The following is a 22,425-nucleotide window of genomic DNA, read 5'->3' as shown; positions in this document are numbered from 1 at the left end:
TACATGGAAAGACAAAGGACTTAGAATAAGCAAACCAAGTGTGAAAACAAACAACAAATTGAAGGGCTAAGATTACTTGATTTCTAAACTTACTATAAAGGTACAGTAATCAAGACAGTGTACTATTGACATAAGGATAAACATAGATCAAAAGAACAGAAAAAAGTCAAGAAATAAACCCTACATTATGCTCGTGTCAAGACAATTCAAAGTGAACAAGATAGTGTTTAAACAAATGATGCTGGGACGATTGGATGTGCATACAAACACAGGCCCTTAGTTTACACAAAACTTAAGCACATCATATGCCTAAATGTGAGAGCTACAAATATAAAACTTCTAAAAGAAAGCATAAGGTCTTTGGGACCTTATTTCGGGCAAAGATCTCTTAGATATGACACCAAAGCATAACCATAAAGAAAAAAAAAAGGTGAATTCGATTTTTTTTCAAAATTAAAACCTTGCTTTTCAAAATATACCATTAAGTAAATAAAAAGAAAAGCCACAGAGTCGGAAAACAGACACACACTATTTGCAAATTATATATCTAATAAATGACTTCTTTCCAGAATATATGAACAATTTTTATAACTCAATAATACGATTAGATCTTTAAGTAGGAAAAGTGTAGCATAAAAATTTCATTAAATATACAAATGGTTAATAAGCACCAGAAAAGATATTCAATATTATTAATCATTCGGGAAATGCAAATTGAACCACAATGAGATACTACGACCTTACTAGTAGGGCTATAATCATAGAATTTGACAATACCAAAAGTTGGCAAGGATGTGGAAAGACTAAAACCGTCTTGCATAGCTGGAGGGTGTGTGAAATGGTACAGGCATTGTTGTAAACAGATGGGAAGTTTCCTAAAATGTTAATGATGTACGAATACTTAACATATGACCTCACAATTCCACTTCTAGACGTCTTTCCCAAATAAATGAAGACATCTGTTTCCACAAAGACTTGTACAGGAGTATTCTGGTAGCAGTATTCATAGTAGCCAAAACGTGAAACAACCCAAATGTGCATCAACTGATGAATGGATAAACAAAAACCACACAATGACATACTATTCATCCATAAAAAGAAACAAAATACGGATTCATGCTAAATATGGATGAACCTCAAAACCATTGTGCTAATTGAGAGAAGCCAGACACAAGACGGCATATATTGTGTAATTGCATTTTCTAAAATTCCCAGAGAAGGCAAAGCCATCGAGACAAAACACAGATTAGTGGTTGTCTGGGAGTGGGAATGGAAATAGGAGTAGGGATTAAGCAAGCAGAGGACCGTTTTTAGGTTAATAGATGTGCTCTGAAACTAGATACGGTAATGGTTACACAACTCTGTAAGGTTACTATAAACACATTAAATGTATACTTATAATGGTTAGATTTTATTTTATATAAATTGTACCTTAAGGTAGTTCGGAAAAATAAAGCCCCACCAAATGTGATACCAAATCATATCCATCAGTTCCAAATAGGCAAAATGAATTTAAAGTGCAAGCGTCAGAATAGTTTCCTGGAGAAAGGGGAGATGACTGAGAGTGACAAAGGAAAGTTTCTGGGGTATTGTTAATGCCCCATTCCTTGATCTGGGTGGTAATTACATGGGCATATTCACTTTGTAAAAATGATTCAAATGGTTGGCTTAGAATGTGTGGCCTGACTCTAAGTATCATTTCATAAATACTTCACAAAATAAAACAAACAAAAACAAACAAATAGGAAACTGTGACCCATTTTAGAAGAGGGAGTCTTGGTGTGGTCTATTTCTGGAATTTCCTCAAGCTATCAGTTCTCTTATTTGGGGCTCTTTATTAAAAAGATTGGTGAACATCACAGGTTAAAAACAAACAAAACAAATCTGGCCAGCTCATTCTCCAAAACCTTAGTGGGTTTTTGCATGTGCCAGAGAGAATCAATTCCAAACAAATTTGGCTTCTAAGTAAAACCTAGGCTTCGCCTACATTACAAAGACTTACATTTTGTATCACTTAAGACACATTTTGTGTCTGTGTGTTGAGAACACAAATTCAGCATTTTCCCCCTCTTGGAATACTATTGAATTAATACTGGCATGTTTCCCAGAATGGCATTTTAGAAATCCCAGTTCTGTACAGTACTTTAGAATGCTATTGCCCTCCATGATGCCATGTAGTGAACACAGGGCAAGAGGTGGCAGCAGCCATTGCGGATAATGAAAACAGCAGACTATGACTCGCAAAGATGGATCCCACTTAGGAGCTGTCTGTGGGCCTGGGCGTGTCACCCAATCCTCAGGCTGCTGCATTTCCCCCACACACCGGAAGTCATCAATCTCACTTTTCCTAAGTCATCGGAGTGTTGTGAAGGTCAAATGAACAAGATTTTCAAGCTGCTTTCCCATGCATTCAGTGTCATCCAAGGCCACGTTTTGGTATTATTAACAGTGGTAAATAAGCCAGTTAGAAACTTGAACTTGCTTTCAGTTGTGCAGCTTTTAAAATTGAGGTTATAATGAGTTCCTTGAAAAGTGCCTTATCTGCAAATATTATGTTTCTCCATTTGGTACAGAAATGGGTTCTCTAATGATGTGCTCACCAAACTTGAATGTGATATGATCCCAGTGGCAGTATAATTCTGCTGAAGGATTTGATTAGATATAAATGTGAAAGTCCTCTCCATTCTTTCCACCCAGACACACGTAAGATGGACAACACATATCACGGTCGTTGATGATATTCCACAAGCTGAGGGGGTGGTAAAAGCCTATCTTCCTACAGAACTTGACTAGATGCTTCGGGGGGGGGGGGGGAGGGGTGTCAAGGAATTAGTGGTTTGAGGCCCAGCCCCCTCCCCATGGAATATTCTGACATCTCCTCCTGGGAAGTATGGTCCTCACTGAGAACAACAGTAATGATAATGATGTTAACAGCTAACGTTTCTCCAATACGACAAGCCAGACATTCTGCTAAGCACTCTACCTGCATTTACTCCTAATAAATCTTCCACACAGAAACGCAAACAATTGTTTTGTAAGGTAAATTAGATCATGTCACTGCCATGCTTAAAACCCTGTCACTCACTGCCCTGGTATGCAGAATAAAATCCTCCTGCACCTCACCCTGTCCCCAAGGCCTTGTGCAGTCTGTCCCTGCCCATTCCTGACCTAACACGTGCCACTCTTCCTGTGGCTCATTCGTTCAGCCACACTGGCTCGACGCTTTTTCCTTTGCTGTGTCTTTTTCTAGGAATGTTCTCATTCCTGATTATGGTGAAATGGGATCCTTTCGCTCCTACCTCAGGGACATTTCCACAGGAGGGACTCTCCTGACCAACCCCTCTGACATAGACTCAAATGGATTAAATCACCTGCCCATGGATACAAAGGGGCAAAGCAACAATTTGAATCTCGACCTTCCAAAACGAGGGTCAAAAGAAGATATTGATAGATTCAGAGTAGAGGTTTATCTTTATCCTGAGAAAACAATTTAAAGTGAAAACTCTCCGATTCGAGTTGAAGCAAAAATTCTTCTTCACTCTGGGTTGGGTTTCTTTTTATAGTTAGTCCAGAAAGAACTAAAATTAATAAATAAGGCCACATTTCATAGTGATGGAAAGGGAGAAAGTTATGAAGGAGATGAAAGTGAAGGAAATTTTAGATCTTATACCTGCTTTAGGAGAGCTTCATTATCTCTTCTCATTAAAGTAATTGTTGCTCTAATGCCAGATCTTTTCATCAAACAGGCCCAATGAGACATTGAAAACTGAATAAACATCCTGCCTAATAACAAGTGATGGAAGAAAAAGGTGAAATTTCCACTTAGAAATAGTTGAAATTCCTTGTTGAAATTTCCTAGGGGCAAAGGGTTACCCAGCTGATAATTGCTAATTAAGGTTGGACAGTCCAGGCAAGAAACCAGGCCTGTACCCCAATGTTACAATGGGTCAGCCACTGGTTAGATTCCTGGCTGTTGATTAAATGTCACCAAGTGATTGACTCATTACTCCTCAGGCCTTTCTGGAAGAGACCCCAGTTCGGCATACAAGTTACAGCCCAGTAATTCTTCTACAATTCTTCTCTGTGGCATAGAATCCTTTAGGGGAAAGTTTCATGACTCACTCTATTTTACTTTCTTCCTAGCAGCCTTGTTCAGCTTCTGTTTCACTTGGTAATGACTAATGATTGTGCCCCCTTCTTTGTTAAAGGCATAGCTTGGTTAATTTAATATTTTCCTCTGTATCCTTACCTATGTATAGGAACATTCTGATAAGAATGTCTTGCACCAAGAAAGCATAACGCACATTGTAAGTACTTCCTTACAGAGTAATTTGAGAGGCAGTCAAGTCCAACTGCATGGGTTCTCAACCCAGCTGCACTACTCACCACCTATGTCACACCTTGGTGAAGGGACTTAATCTCTATGACTTTCAGATCCCTTATCTATAAAAGGAGGAAAATATTATTTATCTCAACAGGGTTGTTGAAAACGAAATAACATATATAAAAAGAAGTGAAACATCCACTGACTCTTCAACACATGTTTCTAGAGCCTAATAAAGAAGTAGTAGGAATATTAGGCTCCACACATCAGCCTCTTGCCACATCTGGCTTCTCCCTTTGACTGGGATTATCCTTATTCTCCTCCTAGAGCTCAGAAGAAGCAGAGGCAGATCCTGCCAGCCTGGAAAAGGCTCCATCTGATAATAAATCCCATGATGATCTTGGAAAGGGTGACTTTTTAGCAAATGGTGGAAGAATAATAGCAACTACTAATTTTTGAGCTTTTTATATGCGCGAGGCACTGTTCTGTGTACTTTATATATATGCAATCATTTAACCTTCCTGAAACCCAATGGAGACATACTCACTGAATGGCAGAGACAGCAGGCAAACTCAGGCCACTGCCACGTGACTCCGGAGTGAGGCAATGTAAGCCTTCCCTTGCACACTCACTTCTCCTGTAGTCAGTCCCTATGCGGTACACTCAATACCCTTTCCTCTCAGCATTTCAAGGACACGACTCCTGCAATTTGATGCATTCTCAAATACATCATCCAGCTTTTATTTTCCTCTCTCTCGCTACTGGATCTTTCCATCAGATCATAAATATGACTTCTTTCCATCTTAACAAGCAAAATAACAACAAAAACAACTCATTTGTCCTACCTACCTCTCCAGCTGCCTGCAGCAGAACAGTATTTGTAGAATTTTGACAAGTAGGCTTTCTAATTTCATAACAAAGCTAAAACACAGGCTCTTAACCCTCTGTTCATATCGAGTATTCACTTCCAGAACTCTTTACTTAACAGTGTGCATGCACATAAACTAGAAGCTTCTATAGTTCAAGAGATGGTTCTGTTGCCTTCTGATAACTTGTAGAAATCTGCCTGTTAAAGTTTTAAGAAATGGAAAAAAAAAATTGTGTTACCTAGAAAGGCTGAAGATAAAATTCCCATGGCTCCTTACATGAGCCCTTTCTCCTGGGAGTTCAGGTGCCTTGAAAATTGAGGTCTAAGAATGAGTATCAAGGCAACTGCTATAGTTATTTTAACCTCTGCAGGATGATAAAGTCTTGAAGTATTAAACTAAGGTTATTTCTCGCAGTTTGGTAACCAATTTTCTTTTAGGAATTAAACCAGAAGACATAAAACCAATGGCTAGACACAAATAACTTCAGGGACGTATAAATTATGGAAAAATATAAATGATTTACTTGAGGGATTATGGGTTCGACTTCTCTGGAAGTCACCATCTATCATTATTAATATATAATTTGGACCATTTTTTGAGGACTTACTTATGGGCATTGCACTAGAACTTATATAACTCTTGAAACGTTCTTAACCATCATTTTTGGGCAGAAAGCTAAGACCTACCATACTACCATTTCATAGAATGGTAAGGGGGTTTAAGGACCTTGCCCAATATAACAAAATCCAAACTCTTTTCATTGTACAAAAAATTCTTTACTAAGATGAGCAAGCATTTTTCTTGCTAGAGGGGGGAAAAAAAAACAGAGGAAAATTCTCTCCAGACAAGCTAACAGAAAAAACTGTATATCTTAAATATATAATTTATACAAGTGTACACTTAGGAAACAGGAAGATATGACCTGGCAGGAGTTTATGTGGAATGAAGGTTGAAACTATTTGACGTGCAATTGAGATTATGAAAACTATGAGATAATAGAATTCAGATTAGAAGAGTGTGCATTTTTTTTCTGGGTGCCACCCTTTAAGGAGGACACTATACTGCCAAGTCAGTGTTTTAAGAGGAAAATTTCCAAGAGGAAAAAAGATCTTAAAACTATGTCCCATGTAGAATAGCTGAACAATCTCAGGTTGTTTGGGGAGAAAAGGTTCTAAGATCTGTGATACCCTCTTTGAATCAAATGAAGGGACTGCCTTGTTAAGGAAAGACCCATCATGTACCTTGTGACAGCAAGAATTGAATTTCTGGAAGTTTCAAGGAGCCAGAAGTGTCTTTTTTCCATTGAATTTAAATAGAACAGTTCAAGCTGTCCAAGTCCAGAGAAGGATAAACAGCCTTAAAAGGCAACAAGTACCCTGCTATCTGAGGTGCGTAAGCAGAAAGAGAAAGAGGGTCAGTGTAGGGAAAAATGTAAGCACTGGGGTTACATTTGACCAGGTTACTCTTCAGACTCTCCAACCTGAGGAGATGTAGGATCTTTGATGCAGTTTCTTCTGATTCTGGGATTTTGAGAAAAAAATTGTGATGACACAGCCTTTAAAAATTATCTAGCTTTCTAGTATTGTAATTGCAAAGGTAAAAAATTAGTCATTACTTGAATAGCCCATGGGGTGTATATGTTGCCCTCATTTTAAGGTGAACAACCTCAGTGCTTCTCTCGTTCACTATCCTTAGTATGCCAAGGAATAGCATCAGATTCTAAGTTATTTCTCAAAATAAATTCAAGAAGCTTTTCCTTTATCAAATAATATTATACACACACACACACACACACACACACGCACGCACACTCGGTGCCAAAAAAGTGTATACACATTTTAAGATAGGAAAACTGTATTAAAATTGTAATACTCAATATATTCTAATAACAAAAGATGAATACAAGTCACATTTGACTTCTGCAATTACAAGTGGTACTCAAAGTGGTTAGGTTACCATCAGTGTTCAGACACTTGTGATTATGGCGAACTACTATTAGGTTGGTTCAAAAGTAATTGTGGTTTAAAAGGTTAAAAATTGCAAAAGTCACAATTATATTTGCACCATCCTAATATTTGAGCAACATTGACCAAAGGGTCCACTTGGACCCTTTGACCAAAGGGTCCATTGACCAAAGGGTATACATTTTTTTGGCACCCCCAGTATGTATGTATGTATGTGTGTATATATACATCCATGCATATGTATGTATGCATGTGTATACATACATACCTACATATCATGCATATATATCACACATATATATCATATACATCACAACCACTGTCTACAAGATTTTTCGTGACTGAGATTGAAGGAAGTTAACTAGCCTTAGCACTCAGGGTGTGCTAATCAATGCTAAGTCTTTCACAAATGATAAACTTAGAGACTTCCACGGTTGTGTTCCCCATTATACAGATCATGAAACTGAGGCTTAGAGAAGTTATCATAAATATCTTGCCTAATGTCTCACATCCAGTAAAGCGATGCAGTTATGTGCCCATCTCAGATCTGTGTGACGTGGACTAACTATAGGTAGGAAGAAGGGGGCAACCACATTGGGAATCTACCTGGCCTGCCAGGTGACAACTACTATTCCACAGCGGGAAGCATGTAACTGGATTTGAGTTAAGTTGGCAAAAACTCAGGAACCAAAAAAGTAAATAAAAGGCAACAAAGAACCTGCCTGATGCCTTGAAAATTAACCCTCTCAGAAGAAATGGCCAGGCGGCCCCATTGCCTTAGAGTTTGGCTTGAATAAAAGCAATCGCGTCATGGGAATTCCCTTTGGGGAGGATTTTGAAGCACACATATGTCTAACCCAAGAGGGGTTTTCAGGATGGAAGCTGAGGGTCAAAAGGAGGTGCTGTAAAGAAGAAGCATACTGTACGAGCTTCCTGCAGTACAGCCTGGGTCATCCTGTAGGCAATTGGTGATGATTTCATGGACCTCCTTCACAGTAGGGATGATGACGAGTCCACAGCTATGCAAGTAAACTGTCACCCACTGCTAGGTCATATCCTTGTATTTATTTTTTAACTTATTAATTTAATATATTCCTTTGCTACCACAGGAGATCACATACCGACAGACCATTATCTGCGTGATTTCTTACTCTCATTAGACCATCTTATTTCTTTATTATTATGCTGTTGAAAAATCGACACCACTCGGATCAATGTTCCTCCCACTCCTTCCCTTCTCAGCTGTTCCCCTCACAGTGCTGGCTTACATTTTCTCTAACTTTCCTTATAACTTGATAGTTCAATCACCCTCGTTTTTTTCCTTTGGAATGTTGGAAGATCTGTGTTTACAGACTTTCTCACCCCAAACCAGAGGAAACATTTGCTTTGCAAATTTGCAGAACAAATCTGAACAAGCTAAAGGGTTATTTAAAAAGAAACTATGACTTAACTTAAAAAAGAGAACCACACCAATTAGAAAATGTACTGTATATATTTAGTTTTCTAGTCTTCAAAATCCCAGTGTTCAGACAGAAATGTCTAGCAACAATTGGAACCTGCCTCTCTCATATACTCTTAATTGGATATCCATAACACCTGGGGTGAGGAATGAGTCTGTGGGGACTAGTTGTGGACTGCGGTGGGCGGGATAGGGTTTCTGTCCCTAATTTCCTCAGAACTTGGCTTGAGGGAAAGCAACAGAAAGAAAGAAAGATGGCAGGTTGTGCAGTCTGACAAACTTGGCCGTACATTGTCCCCCTGTCGCATTCCACCTGGGCTAAGTTATTAACATCCACTGAAGACCTACTTGCATCAGTGCCTTAGATGCGTTATCTCATTTTATCCTCAGAACAATCAGGTAGCTGCTATTGCTACCCATTTTATGGCTGAGGAAACTGAGGTGTAAGTCGTTGAAAGAAGTTACTGAAAGGTCACATAGCTTGAAAGTAGTGATCTTATAATTTGATCCAAAGTCTACCCATTCACAAAGTTTGTCCTCTCCATTTATTATTTCCAGTTTCTAAATGAGGAAGGCTGAGGATGATTAGACTTACTTTTTTAGATTATTGTCAGATAACATATGTATGCTATGTATGGTTCACACACACACGCACACACACAAAACCCACTAATTTTCACTCTTCCTCTCAAAAAACAAAACAAAACAAAAGTTGACGAAGGAATTCCAGCAGTGTGATGGCTGAAACTCTTGGTATATCTTATTATTCGTCTAGAGTCACTCGCTCAGAGGTCAACACATTAACAGCTGCTCTAAAATGTTCTGCAGGAATAAAAAATCTCGAAGGGAAATAAAGCTGTTGGGACCCCAGACAGGCTCTCCCCAGACGTGGAATCACTGTAGCATTCCCGCATAACTGTGGGGAGGACAGGACCCTGGTTACCTAAGAAAAGGGGAATTCGAGGAAAAGAAGTAGAGAGATGAGCCAGAGCGAGAGGCATGCCACAAGGAGAAGAACCCTGTAGTTGTACGTGGAAGCACTGGGTTTGAACCCTAACTCTTTCCCGGTCTCCTCAAAGTCGGAGCTGTCTGCTCTCATTTGCATAAGAGAAGTAACCATGATTGTCTACCTGTGAGTTATCCTGGGGATCAAACACACATATAAATGAGACTGCTTTGCAAACTGAAAAGTATTAATTAAGGAGTTACAAAAGGGAGGCCTAGGGCCAATCTGGCCCCCAGATATTTCAAGGTTGGCCCGAAAGAGTGGCCCTTCAAAAAAAAAGATGACACGATGATGATGATGATGGAGAATGAGAATGATTTGTCAGCAGAGCCTGCTCTCTCCTCTGTTCACCGTTGGTGCCACCCATCCCAGACTATATTTTTGCTACCTGTCTCTCCTTTGCAGGCATTTGTGTTTGTTCCTTTACTATATACACACCATCCTTTATGATCAAGACAGTATACAATGAACTTCACTTATGTCCCCCGTTTGACCCAACCTTCTGTAAAATACTAATGGAGCAGAAGGCCTACCCTGCAGGGTGAGGAAGTGGAGATCTGGGAGGGCGGACCTCTAGCCACATTTCCAACTCAGAACGCAAAGAACAGAACCAAGTGCATGGTTTCATGAGACTTTGCCTGATATTCTAGAGCAGCTGCCACTCTGCTAGCTCTTCAAATGATGCAGTGGAAAACGAGGACAGGATCTGACCAATCCCCTTTCTATAGGTACCAGGGCCCAGGAACTGATAAGTAACAGGTGGTACACCAGCTAGGATAACAAGGAAAACCAAACGCACAGTGGAGGAGGAAAGGAAAATGCACGCGAGAGGAAAATTTCGGCCTCCAAAAAGACTGATCATGAAGCAGCAGTAAGAATTGAAAAGCCAATCTCTGGAAGGCCTCAGACAAGTGCCTCTGGAGTGTTCTGGCAGGCTGATGAAGAGCACAAATTCAGGAACTGCAATTCATACAGCAACTAGCCATTCATCCTGAAAACAAATCTGCTCTGGGCGTTATTTATCCAGCAGTTGTCTTTGATTGCTAAATGAGGCTACAGCATCTAAAGGTTGTTCCTCAATTCTTCCATGTCTGGTGTCAACCAGGTGTTTAATAACTGTCAACCAAGATCCTGTATTTGAGGGAATATATTCAGTGGAAGATTAGGCAACACAGCTAGACCACCTCCTGTGCAGGAAAGTATTCCTCGCTAGACAATAACATAACCGTCCTGAGGATAAAAAAGAATTTCAAATGAGACTTAGAATTTCCCTCCTCAAAATGCAAGGTGTGAGTTTTCACCCTCTGACTGCGATATGTGAGGCTTGGCCTGGATTAAAATGCCTTCCTGACCCATCTCTTGTCTATCACAGCCTTTGAGACTCATTTCTGTCCAGTTTTCTCTGATTAGCTCTATCACACTCATCATGCTGTGTATCCCAACTCCTCAGGTCAAAACATTCGGGCAGAATGAGGGGATAGAAATAATACTGAATTTACAGTCAGAACACAAGAACTTGAATGATAATCCCCTTCCGCTCTACCATGTGACTGGGTCTTTACTGAACCTCAGATCCCACATCAGTAAAACAGGGTCTCATATAAATATATGTGCTATTACCATGTTTCCCTGAGAATAAGACCTAGCTGGACCATCAGCTCTAATGCGTCTTTTGGAGCAAAAATTAACATAAGACCCAGTCTTACATTATATTATATAAGACCCGGTCATATGTTGTATTAAAACAAGAGACTGGGTCTTATATTAATTTTTGCTGAAAAAGACACATTAGAGCTGATGGTCCAGCGAGGTCTTATTTTCGGGGCAACACGGTATTAGAACTATAGCATGTTACAAACACTGCCTCGTAATAGTCTTCCCATTATTTTCAGTAGGTGTGACTTGTTAAAACTTGATTGGCCTATCAGAGAAGGAGTATTATAAGGAATAGAGTTAAGGTAAAGAAATTGAGCCACCATGTTACAGGTGTAAGATGAAGACGGATTCCAGACATGCAGAGAAAAATGCAAAATTGAGATTTGGGGCAGTTATGGGTTAATAAGAACAGCTCTAGTGGGCAGGACTGAACTCTGCCCCAGGGCAGAAGCTGTAGGTCATTGTGCCCTCTTGACCTCCCAGGTAAACAGCCTCAACACAGAGTTATTAAACAAAGCCAGAAAGTCAGTGAGTCCACCGTGGGGTTCAGTCATTTTATCTCTGGAGGACCCATGAAGCTTTAAGACAACTGTTTCTCATAAAATTTGGGCTAGTGGTTAAATATATATATATATATATATATATATATATATGTATATATATACATATATACATATATATATATATATATTACATATACATATATACATATATACATATATATATATATATATATATATATATATATATATATATATCAACAGCTACCCCCCAAAATTGCAGGAGATAAATGTTGAGAGACCCACAACCTTGCTAACAGTTAGTACCTTTCAATGTAATTCAATCCCCTACCAGACCTGAAGGAAATACTGTAGTCCCACTTAACCTTGGTTTCAGTTACCTGTGGTCAACAGTGGGCTGAGGAAAATTCCAGAAACAAACAATTCATAAACTGCATATTGTTCTGATTAGCATGATGACATCTTACACCATCCCACTCATTCCGACCTGGACGTACAATCAACCCTTTGTCCAGCGTCTCCACGCCGTGTACTCTACCCGCCCGCTAGTCACTTAGTAGCCATCTCAGTTATGAGAGAGAGAGGAGAGTCAGAGGACTGCTGTGTGGCATTCTCAGAAATGTGGTTCTTACAAAATGGAAAAATCAGTAATATTTGTTCTCTTTGAAATTTCCTTTACTTTTGGTTCATCTGCTCTCTTCATTACCATTGATTATATTAGAAATGGCTAACATTGAGACTTCTCAGATCTCAAACCCTGTGTACCAATATTTTGTATAGAAGTATCTTATTTAATTATTATGATCACCCCTTCTACTGATGAGGAAATGGAAACTTAGAGGAGGGAAGTACCAGACCCAATTGATAGAGTCCAGTTGAATATAACTGATGGCTTAGTTCGGTAGGATGGCTAAGTTCAGAAATGAACTTAGTTCGGTATGATTCTGGAAGGAGAGTTTTCGTGACCTGAGTTATTTTTGTCTCTGGCATTGCTCTTTCCTCTATAAAGACAGAACTACCGACAAGGAGTGATCCAGCAGAGTGGCTATGGACTACCTCTGGGCTTCTTCACTCAGCATTTAAAGGCTCCTCTGGATTATTTACAACTTCTCATCCATTCTGACATATTTCTTGGTCCTCTGCTCACCATAGAAACCAGCTAGAAACATCTTGAACCCTAGTGGTTCATTTGACTTGTCCTTACAGGATGGACATGCAGTAAGTACCATGAATCCTAGTTCCACAGTGGTCACTTTCTAATCCTGTATTTCATAACTATGGAATGAAATGTGGTATGTCTGACCTCGGTATTTTCTAAGTGAGACAGTGAGAAACATTATTACTTTATGTGTGTATGTTTTGAAATAAAATGTTTAGAACAGTTTTAATTTAGTCCAGCTCTGCTAAAGAAAGCAAACCCTCAGAGTATACATCCAAATATTCCGTACAGGCTGTTAAGACATTTAGACAGTCTCTTCTTTCCACTGGGAAATTGTTTCTTAAATATAATAAGAACACTGAAAGCATGTATCCTGAGAAATTTTGTTGTTCAGAGAGTGTAAAAAAAATTTTATTAATAAAAATTAGATAAACGTTAATGAGGGAACTATGTTGAATAGCTGAACTCAAGTGAAGGCTGGGGAATTTTTTTTTTTTTACGTTAAAATCCATACCTGCTCACGACTTCACATTTTACCCCAGCCCTTTTCATTCATGTCGTCCTTGAGCTTCTGTAATTGACACCTCAGATTTCCTATTTAGTGAAAGGTCTGAGATCTCAGTAGCCAAATGGGTGACATATCTGAAATGCTCAGTTTGTCTGTTTCAAAGTAATGTCTGGATTGATTCAGCTGTGATGCTTCTGGGTTGAATGGTTATGGGCCGGGTTGAAAAAAAAATACACTGGATGGAATTGCCTTTCAAGAGTTCAGTTATTTTTGCTCTACAGACTTGGCCATAAAATCATAAATTAAGAAATAGTCTCAATGGGTGAAAACCCTTTCAAAGAGTCACCTATTTTTGTCTTGACTTACTATTTAGGAAACTCTTCTTCACAACTAGCCAAACTTTTTCTTGCTACAATTAATAAAAAAGCTACATTGCATTGTTTAACTTTAGCATAGACAGGGAAGTCTTCCAGGCAATCACACAAAGTTGTGACATTATCGAGATAAAACCACAATCACATACATGATAGGCATTTGGATTAACTGGGGATTTGGGTAACTGATTGCTGGCTAAAAATCCTTCTTCTGATCATTGATTATTTATATTGATAATCTCTTTCCAAAACGTGCAGTTTCACTTTCTGACACAGTAACTTTTATTTCTCTTTCTGTTCTTCAATGGTTGCATTTTCATCTGTCATAAAAAGTTGGGTTGCTTTTCTCTGGACCATCTTAAGTGTTGGCACTTACTTTCTAAAATGGAGAGGCTAATGAAGGCAACCATTGTTTGTCACTCCATCCTATGCTATATTATTTATATTCCACCTAGCATTCCAGGTGACTTTTCAAGACATGTTCTCATTCATTCAGCCTCCGCTTAACGAAATGTTTTGGTAACCACTTAATAAATAAGGCTTGGCCTGAATAGAACTCTGGAGACTGAAGGGAACACATCCAAGAAGATTAGAAACTTAGAATGGCACATCGACCTTATAGATGACCTATTCATAGGGCCTCTGGTCACCTTTGAAGCTCCCTCTAAGAAAGGCACCCACACCAGGCTTCTTTGGTTCTTTCTCATCACAGAAAATGTTACCACTTCTAACCATTTCTCAAGCCAAAGCCCTAGAAGTCATTCTTGATTACTTTTTGACTCTCCAAAACATCAGTAAGTCCTAACTCCTCAATCGCCAAACTTCATTTCCAATATAACAACTTCTCACCAACTCCACTGCAATCAGCCTTTAAAAATGACCATTATCTCGCATCTGTAACAGCTTCCTACCTGGTCTCCCAGGTTTTACTCTAGTCTCCTTGCCATCCATTATTTTTAGGCAAATAAACACATCCTTCATAATCTTACACTCAGGGATGGCCACCAAGGTTAATATATGTCTTTGTGCACCTTTTTCTGTGCGTGCATGGGTCGTTTTTTTAGCCAAAGTAAGAACATTATGTCCCAGTCTTGTAACTTTTTTCTAGTTGCTATCACCTCTGCATTTTGGTAATTCAAAAAATTTTCCCAGTCATCCTGAAATGTCGTTACAGCTATTTCTCCCCTATTCCCATCATACTTGAATCATACTCTTAATTTAGTACAGCCTCTTTCTTAAGTTTTGGACTTATTGAAAAGACTGAGCTAATTTTCTTAACATCCTTTTTACATGAATACGTTCGATGTTTGTTTCTGTAAAATCAGATCAGTTGACTCTCTTTCTTAAACATCTTAATGGCTGCTCACTGTAGAATAAAATTGAAACTCCTATTATGGACTATAGGCCTTATGATCTGGCTTCTGCCCAACCTCCCTGATTCGATCCTCTCACACTCATCCCTCTTCTAACAAAGTACCAGTCATACAGGCCTAATCTCTGACCCCCCAAAACCCCAAGCTTTTCTCACCTCAACTCCTTTGTACTTGCCCTCTTCTCTCTGATACTCTCCTAGCCTCCAGGTGTCAGTTCACATAGCACTGCTTCTGAGAGACTTCATCCACTTTCCAATATAAATGAGTCACTGTCCCTTCTCTTTGGTAACTCCTTAGGAAACATGGCCCTGTTTCCATGCACTTGTGTAGTCCTCTCCCAGACTGACTCTGGGCTTGCCCACATGACTTGATTTGGCCAATGGGACATCAAAACAATGACAACCAGATATGCTTTGAGAGCTCTCACACCTTGGGGCTTAATGTCCAGCTGCCGTTCTATAAAGAACTTTGGAGAGGAATACAGAATGATGACAAGGTAAAGGGACCCTGGAGGATGAGATGTCTTGGGTGTTCCAGCCCCAACCAGCCTCCCCTCTGAATGCAGTTGTATGAGTCCCTTCAGCTATCGCACATAGAGGAGAACCACTCAGCTGAGGCAGTCAGCTCAAGATTCATGAGAATTAATAAATAGTTGTCGTAAGGCAGTAAACGAGTTAGGGTGCTCTTTACACTGCACTAGGTAACTGAAAGAGTTCTGGCTTTCAATGTACTTCATACTGGCGTTTACCACCGTCAGAAATAGACAGCCATTCCTGCCATTGTCCATCTCCCGCCATGGTCAGCTGCATGACAATCAGAGATCCTGCCCAGTGGTTTACCACTATCTGTATCTTCAGTGCCTCTGACAGTGCCTGGCACCTATTAGGCGAGCAAGAAAATTTGTTTGGTGGATGAATGAATAAAAAGCTCCAAGACTCTTAAGACAAGTTGAGGGAAAATGTATAAAACACAAGCTGGAGCAGAATCAAAGACCAACGAGGCCAATCTTTCTTGTTATTGGAGAGGAAAATGGTAAACGCAGAGAGGAAAAGAACACACATGACATAGAGCAAAGCCTGTACAAAAGATAAGAATCTGCCAACATGGTGTTCTGGAAAGCCGGCCACTCAGAGCCCAGGTCCCAGATTCAAGGACACAGAAGGCTCCGAAAGTACTCAAAGTTAAGTGATATCAGCAAATAAGATTTCAGACCAGAAGTGTCGGCACTTGGAGCTGAAGTCTGGTTGGAGTAGGACTCCATAGTGCTGGGGAAGGTGGTCTTGGGCATAAGCCTGCTTTTTTTTGTGCAACCTCTGAGTTGTCACAATTGCACGTCGGGACTGTAATTGCTTGACAGCGAGTGGTCTAGACCTTCACAGAGGCCTGGTCTCCCAACTTGTACTATATAGTACTTTTCCACGACAACATCGTGCCCCTGAGCTGTGTGAGCATTTCTTTTTTTCCTAAACCATAATCTCAGCCAGTTTTACTCTATGATACGATCCAAGCACCAACACGGACACACTCACCAGCCTCTATTCATCTTTTACAATATGCCAGGCCCTCTGCGAAGTGGTGACCGTGCATTATTTCATTTAAAGTTCACAGCATCTCAGGGGTAAATACTGTTCTTGTTCCCATTGTACTGGTGAGTAAACTGAGCATCGGGGAATGTAGGTAACATACCCAAGGTGAATAGCCAAAATAAGTGAAGTCCTGCTTCACATCTCTGTCTGCCTCTCTGCAAATCTGTGATCTAGTGCCTTCTCTTTGTGATGCCTCCACCCTCATGGGCCTGCATGTGCCAACCTCAGCCCGATTCTCAGTGCTGGATACCCCTTCCCAGCAGAGTTCACTAGGAGGTGCCTCATTCCTTTGAGTTCAAATTCAAATTCACTGTCAGGCTTAAATTGAGACTTAGTGAATATTGCCTTGATATGTCAGACCTCCGTGCGGCTCAGGAATAGTTCATGCCTTAATTCACCCCAAAGTATCTAATTTTGCATTTTTCAAATCAGCTGGCAGACTACTGAGGAACGTATTTTAAGATAGAGGAGATATATAAGAGCGTGGCTATATGAAAGAGAACTTCCCCCATGTCTGTATTTTGACACATTCTGTCCTGTGCAAATACTTAGTTCTGTTTATGAATAAGAAATTGTCATTTTGTTTATAACCTTAGCTTAAGGAATCCCGAAGACCATTTATTTCACAGTTTTTAGTAATATATCTTTTTCTTTCAATCCTTTCACACAAATACAGTATATAAAAGACCATGTGTCTCTGTTTTCAGAAGGAATGTGTGTGTGGTGGCAACAGTGGCAGAGTTGGGGAGAGTTAGTGATACCTGGCTCCTTGGCTCTCTCCTTTTGCCAGACAACCTACTCTAGGTTGGAAAAAGCCACCTACTCTAGGTCACACAGTTTTCCAGGTGACAATATAATTAGTCACCTGTGAGTGCCGTCACTTAGTACTTTTATGCCGAAATGCACAACTTAGTTCAATGCATGCACCACTCCTTTACTTGAGTAGTAGGCAGTTTTTCTTCTTCTGCCTCAGCTGACTCTAAGAATTGCTTCTCCCTATTTTCCAGGCCCACCTCCCTGGATTCCTGTGTGGTGCACACTGGTTGCTGCCTCCAGACTGGGTTGCCTAGCAACCAAGCTCTGCAGGCTTCCTAATAGACAAAGGCTTTTCCTTCCAGTCCAACTGCTGTACTAATGCTCATTGTTGACAAAGGAACAACTCTTTGCTGAGCATACTCTGTATTCTGAAGGCAGGTTTAGGAACTTGGTGCCAGAAGCTATACACAGCTCTCCTAAACAGGGAGAAGGAATAGAAGTTTGAGGCCCAACTCACTATCGTACACAGACTATTTTCTGTTTTCATAGATAAGTGTGCATGCATTTTTACCGGGTTACTCTTTACAGGCGATGTTTTGTCACAGTGGCTTCTGAATTCAGAGAATACTTCACATTGCCATCTATTATACTTGTCCCCTACAGCCCATTAGATGATTAGAAATCATCTAATATTGCAAGATATTCATGCGCATAGTTTGAAATTATTTCACACCTATCAATTAAGTGGCTTAGGTTTAAGCTCCATTTAACTAAAAACCTTGAATCCATAGAGCACTTACAAATCCCTCCCACTGGATCCTAACATTGTGCTATCTTCCAGGCAGACAGGGCATGGTAGGCAGGGCATTCCCACTTAACAGAAGATATGGTGACTCACCCACAGGTAGACAGGGAAAAGGAGACGAAGCTTATTCTTTAAGACCAACCCTTCAGAGTCTTCTGGCTCCAGGGGCTTGTTCAACTCTGGGACAGATGTATCTTCATGTGAAAATTAATTTGATATTGGTGGCTTGTCTGCAGAGAAAGGAGGGCAGGAGAGGGTCATTCTCTAACCTAGTAAATAAGCTTGAACTATAACAACTTATTCTGGTTTACACAGCAAAGCTGTCACCCTCTTATCTTTCTGAATCAAGGCAATCAGCCATTAAACACTATATTACCGATGTCGCTGTGGTTTTATCATGAGACAGCATGAGGATACAGTTAGAAAGACAGGCAAGGAAATAATTTTAAATATAGATGATGGGCAACAATGCAATTAATACACCCACTATTGAATATGGCAGGGATTCGTAATCTTTTTTTGTTTTTCTAAGACAAAGCAAGATAACTAACTTAGTGAGGATAGGCATTTTCCTTGACTTTGTGCCTTCTATATGCTCCACAGAGCCTGGTCTATAGACCTCATACCATAAATATTTATAGAACTATAGAATAAAAATAAAGAAAAAAATAAGGAACCAGTGTCTTCCCCGATATAACCAAAAGAGCTTGTGTTCTAATTCCTACCTCATATCATCCAATTAGGCAACATACCATCACCTTAGGTTCAAAATCAGGAAGACCTTTCTGGCATTTTAATAGTGCTAAAATCTTGGAATGTTTTCCAGAGGAAGATAAAAGATCTTCCCTGTGAAACAAGACTAGCTGCCCAACTCTAAGGCCAGAGCTTTTATAATTCAGACTGGGAGCAAGAGGAAGATTCAACCAAACCAGAAACGCACTTTTAGACCCCCAGTATTATAATTCCTCTTCTTCTTCTGACTATAATTCAAAAGTAATCCATCCTTGAATACAATTATCATTAAAGAAATTACCTCGTTCCTAATCTATTATTATGAGGGCAAGTTCATCATACCACAGAGCATAATAGTCAAAGCCTAAAATTCAGAGTCAGGTTGACCTAGGTTGTGTGACCCTTAGGCCTCTTCAAACTTAGGTTTCCTTATAAGCAAACTGGTTTGCTTACAGCACCTGTGTCAGAATGTGGTTGTAAACATTTAATGAGATAATTCTTATAAAGGTTTTAGCTCAGTCTGGCATATAGAGCTCAATAAATGCCAGGCATTAATTTAAATACTAATAATAGTAATTTAAATAAGTACATGTTGGTTATTTGTTTTTTTGAGGGGCCCATGTCCTTTGGCCAAAGTCCTAAGATGTCTCAAAGTTTTCAATTGATTCATGGAAAGAGTCCCTAGTACATTTCTAAGAAATGTGTTCAAACAGCATTTAACAAAATTTAGTACCTCACTAGGTCCAGGGAGGAAATTCTAGAGAAGTAGCAGTCTATACTTTTTCCATGGAGTTTGTTGTTGGGACCCCACTATCTCCTTTCTTGTTCCATCCCCACCACCTGGAAGGAAGAATTATTCAGTACACACTGTTCCTGCCCCTCCCTGTGCTGGATGGGAACCTACCATGTTTTTCCATCACATGCTAGATTCTTCCGACACCATCTGTTCCCTTAAGCCCACAACACAGTTTGCCTTGCTGCACAAGCCTACTTGAAAATGTCGAGAAGAAATGTGATGAATGAGTCTGAGGAATGTTGTTTACCTACCAACCATCCACCGCTGAGTGGTAGGGATGTGGCTGGATAACAGTACAGTCTTATAATACTGGCATTCTATGATTAGCCCTATCAACTATGTGACAGAGTTGGAATGACAGAGACAAAGGCTCATTCCAAAGATTTTCAATCCAGAACCTGCTGCTACGAATCCTACCTTAGCTCTTATTTACTGAGTTCTTAGTTTGCACTGGGCACTATGTTAATTACCTTCCACATACAACACAATGCACACACACAACACTCCCAAAGGAAGATAGTACTGTAATCATCCACATGTATAGTTGAGAAACCAGAGGCTTGTGAAGACGGGTTAATTATAGTCACACAGCTGGCAAATGGCAGAGTTGGAATGTGAGCCCAAGTTATATGTCTCCAGACTCTCTTTCCTTGACCAATGCACACGCTGCTTCCCACAAGTGTAGCAAACTGACCACCAATTGACTGGCACTCTCCAGTCCCACAAACTACGAAGATTTTGTTTCCTGGACTTTCAGTTCAGTTTTGCTTTTGTGGTGACCCTAAACTGGAAGAATGTTCATTAAAGTCAGAGATCATGATACATTTACACAAACACACACACACACACCTCCTTCGATCATGTATTGTAGGAACTCAGTAAATATCATTGGTAGGTGGTTTGTCAAATGGGGACAATGATTGGGGATGGGGGTAATCAAATAACTTGTCATCCAAATCAGAGTATGTTTGAGAAGGAAAGGGTTCCTATGAAAATTTTGCTAGGACAACAGCTACACATAGAGATTATCCTAGACAAACTGGGCCACGTGGTTATTTTAGTTATAACTCCATGTTTTCCTACCATATCTATTCAGTGTTATGAATTCCCTCTGAGATAAAAGTTAGGGACCACCTTTAAAACAGTGAAATTGGAACACCAAAAAATGGAGCCATCTATCCTAAACACAAACCCGGAAACAGAGTCTATCAAAAAGACAACTTGGATGTCACCCCGATTGTGTTTTCCCTTTTATAAATGTTTTTTGTGAGTTTTTTTCTTACTCCTCAGCAGATGCTACCTGATTTGTGCTCCGGCTAATGTCACTCACGTCAAGAACGTTGCCAAATGCAATGAGGTGCTACTGACACCAGGAAAGAGGATGAGCGAGGAGAATGGCAGCTGGCTGCATTTCCTTCATGGAGAATTTTAATGAATCAAGGAGCATCCTGATAGAGTACATCTGTACATGCTAGAAGCAAAGCAGAATGCTCTCATTCCAAACTCTGCGACCTGAGAAACCTGTAGTGGGCTCCACCCGCCTAACAGGGCTGGATTGGTCCCGGATGGAGGGCTGAGGACTGGGAAATATACGCAGCAGCTGCAGAGCTATGGAAAAGCTGCAGAGAAGTGGTGAGGAAACCTGAATTCTCTCTCACTCTGTCCTACTCACCAGCTTTGTGACTTAGGCAAATTATTTGTCTTAATAGAGACTCTGTTTATTAATAATAAACATACGCTAAATCTACCTTAATCAAAAATAGTAAAACAAGTAGTTTTATTCAAGGATCCATGGGCATTTCATGGAAGCCAAAGGCAGGAACACAGCAGGGTATCAAAAGTAGTGGATAAGGGAGCTTAAAAATGGACTGCAGGCTAGGACTTTAGGAAGAAAACTCACTCTTCTTTCATTATTACTTCTTTCTGTGAATCCGCTTCCTCCTCTTTTCTGTCTGTCAATTTTTTGTTTTCTCCTAGTCAGCCTGGTAGAAGACAAGATAACCCAAGTTTTCATGGTATAGATCCAACCACCAGGAGAGACTGAATTTCAATTCTCATTCTCGTTTCCTCCTAGTCAGCCTGGTAGAAGACAAGATAACCCAAGTTTTCATGGTATAGGTCCAACCACCAGGAGAGACTGAATTTCAATTCTCATTCTCGTTTCCACGTCTAATTTCCAGCCAAAGATCTGGTTGGCCAAACTAGTGCCAATTGTCTTCCCCAGACCCCAAGGGCATGAATAGAGGGCATATCACTTGTAGATACCATGCCTGAGGCCCACTTCTGTGACCCAATAGAAGAAGGTGAATCTTGTTCCCATGGTTGGGGGACTGTTTGTGAGCTGAGGCAACATTTTCAAAAGCATCCACTAGTTTTATTCCCTCAACAATAAAACCTGACTTCTCTTCCCTTGTGTGGCTTTGAGTCTTAAACAATACCATGTACAGGAAAAAAAATTGTGGAATGCAAAGGGCTTTATATTTGTCAGGCACTAGCTTTAAACTTAAGTCACTCTGTGAGTCAGATGTAAAGCAATC

The 22,425-nt window shown here is 40.0% G+C and overlaps 1 long non-coding RNA gene across 2 annotated transcripts in view; it reads right to left on the bottom strand.

Moving 5' to 3' along the window:
- The window catches only part of LOC117016819 (uncharacterized), a 37,894-nt gene that overhangs the window by 12,325 nt on the left and 3,144 nt on the right, over positions 1-22,425 (bottom strand). Inside the window, exons 2-4 of one of the 2 annotated variants that reach the window (XR_004421973.1) lie at positions 18,454-18,590; positions 6,642-6,713; positions 3,671-3,783 (exon numbers count right to left, since the gene is read on the bottom strand). This is a non-coding gene — a long non-coding RNA (uncharacterized LOC117016819). The remainder of the gene's footprint in view (positions 1-3,670; positions 3,784-6,641; positions 6,714-18,453; positions 18,591-22,425) is intronic. The other variant, XR_004421972.1, reaches the window with a different exon arrangement.

Source organism: Rhinolophus ferrumequinum, chromosome 24, assembly GCF_004115265.2.
Source record: "Rhinolophus ferrumequinum isolate MPI-CBG mRhiFer1 chromosome 24, mRhiFer1_v1.p, whole genome shotgun sequence".
Taxonomy (NCBI): Eukaryota; Metazoa; Chordata; class Mammalia; order Chiroptera; family Rhinolophidae; genus Rhinolophus; species Rhinolophus ferrumequinum.
The sequence above is the reverse complement of the archived record's forward strand: the minus strand, read 5'-3'. Positions and strand labels throughout refer to the sequence as shown.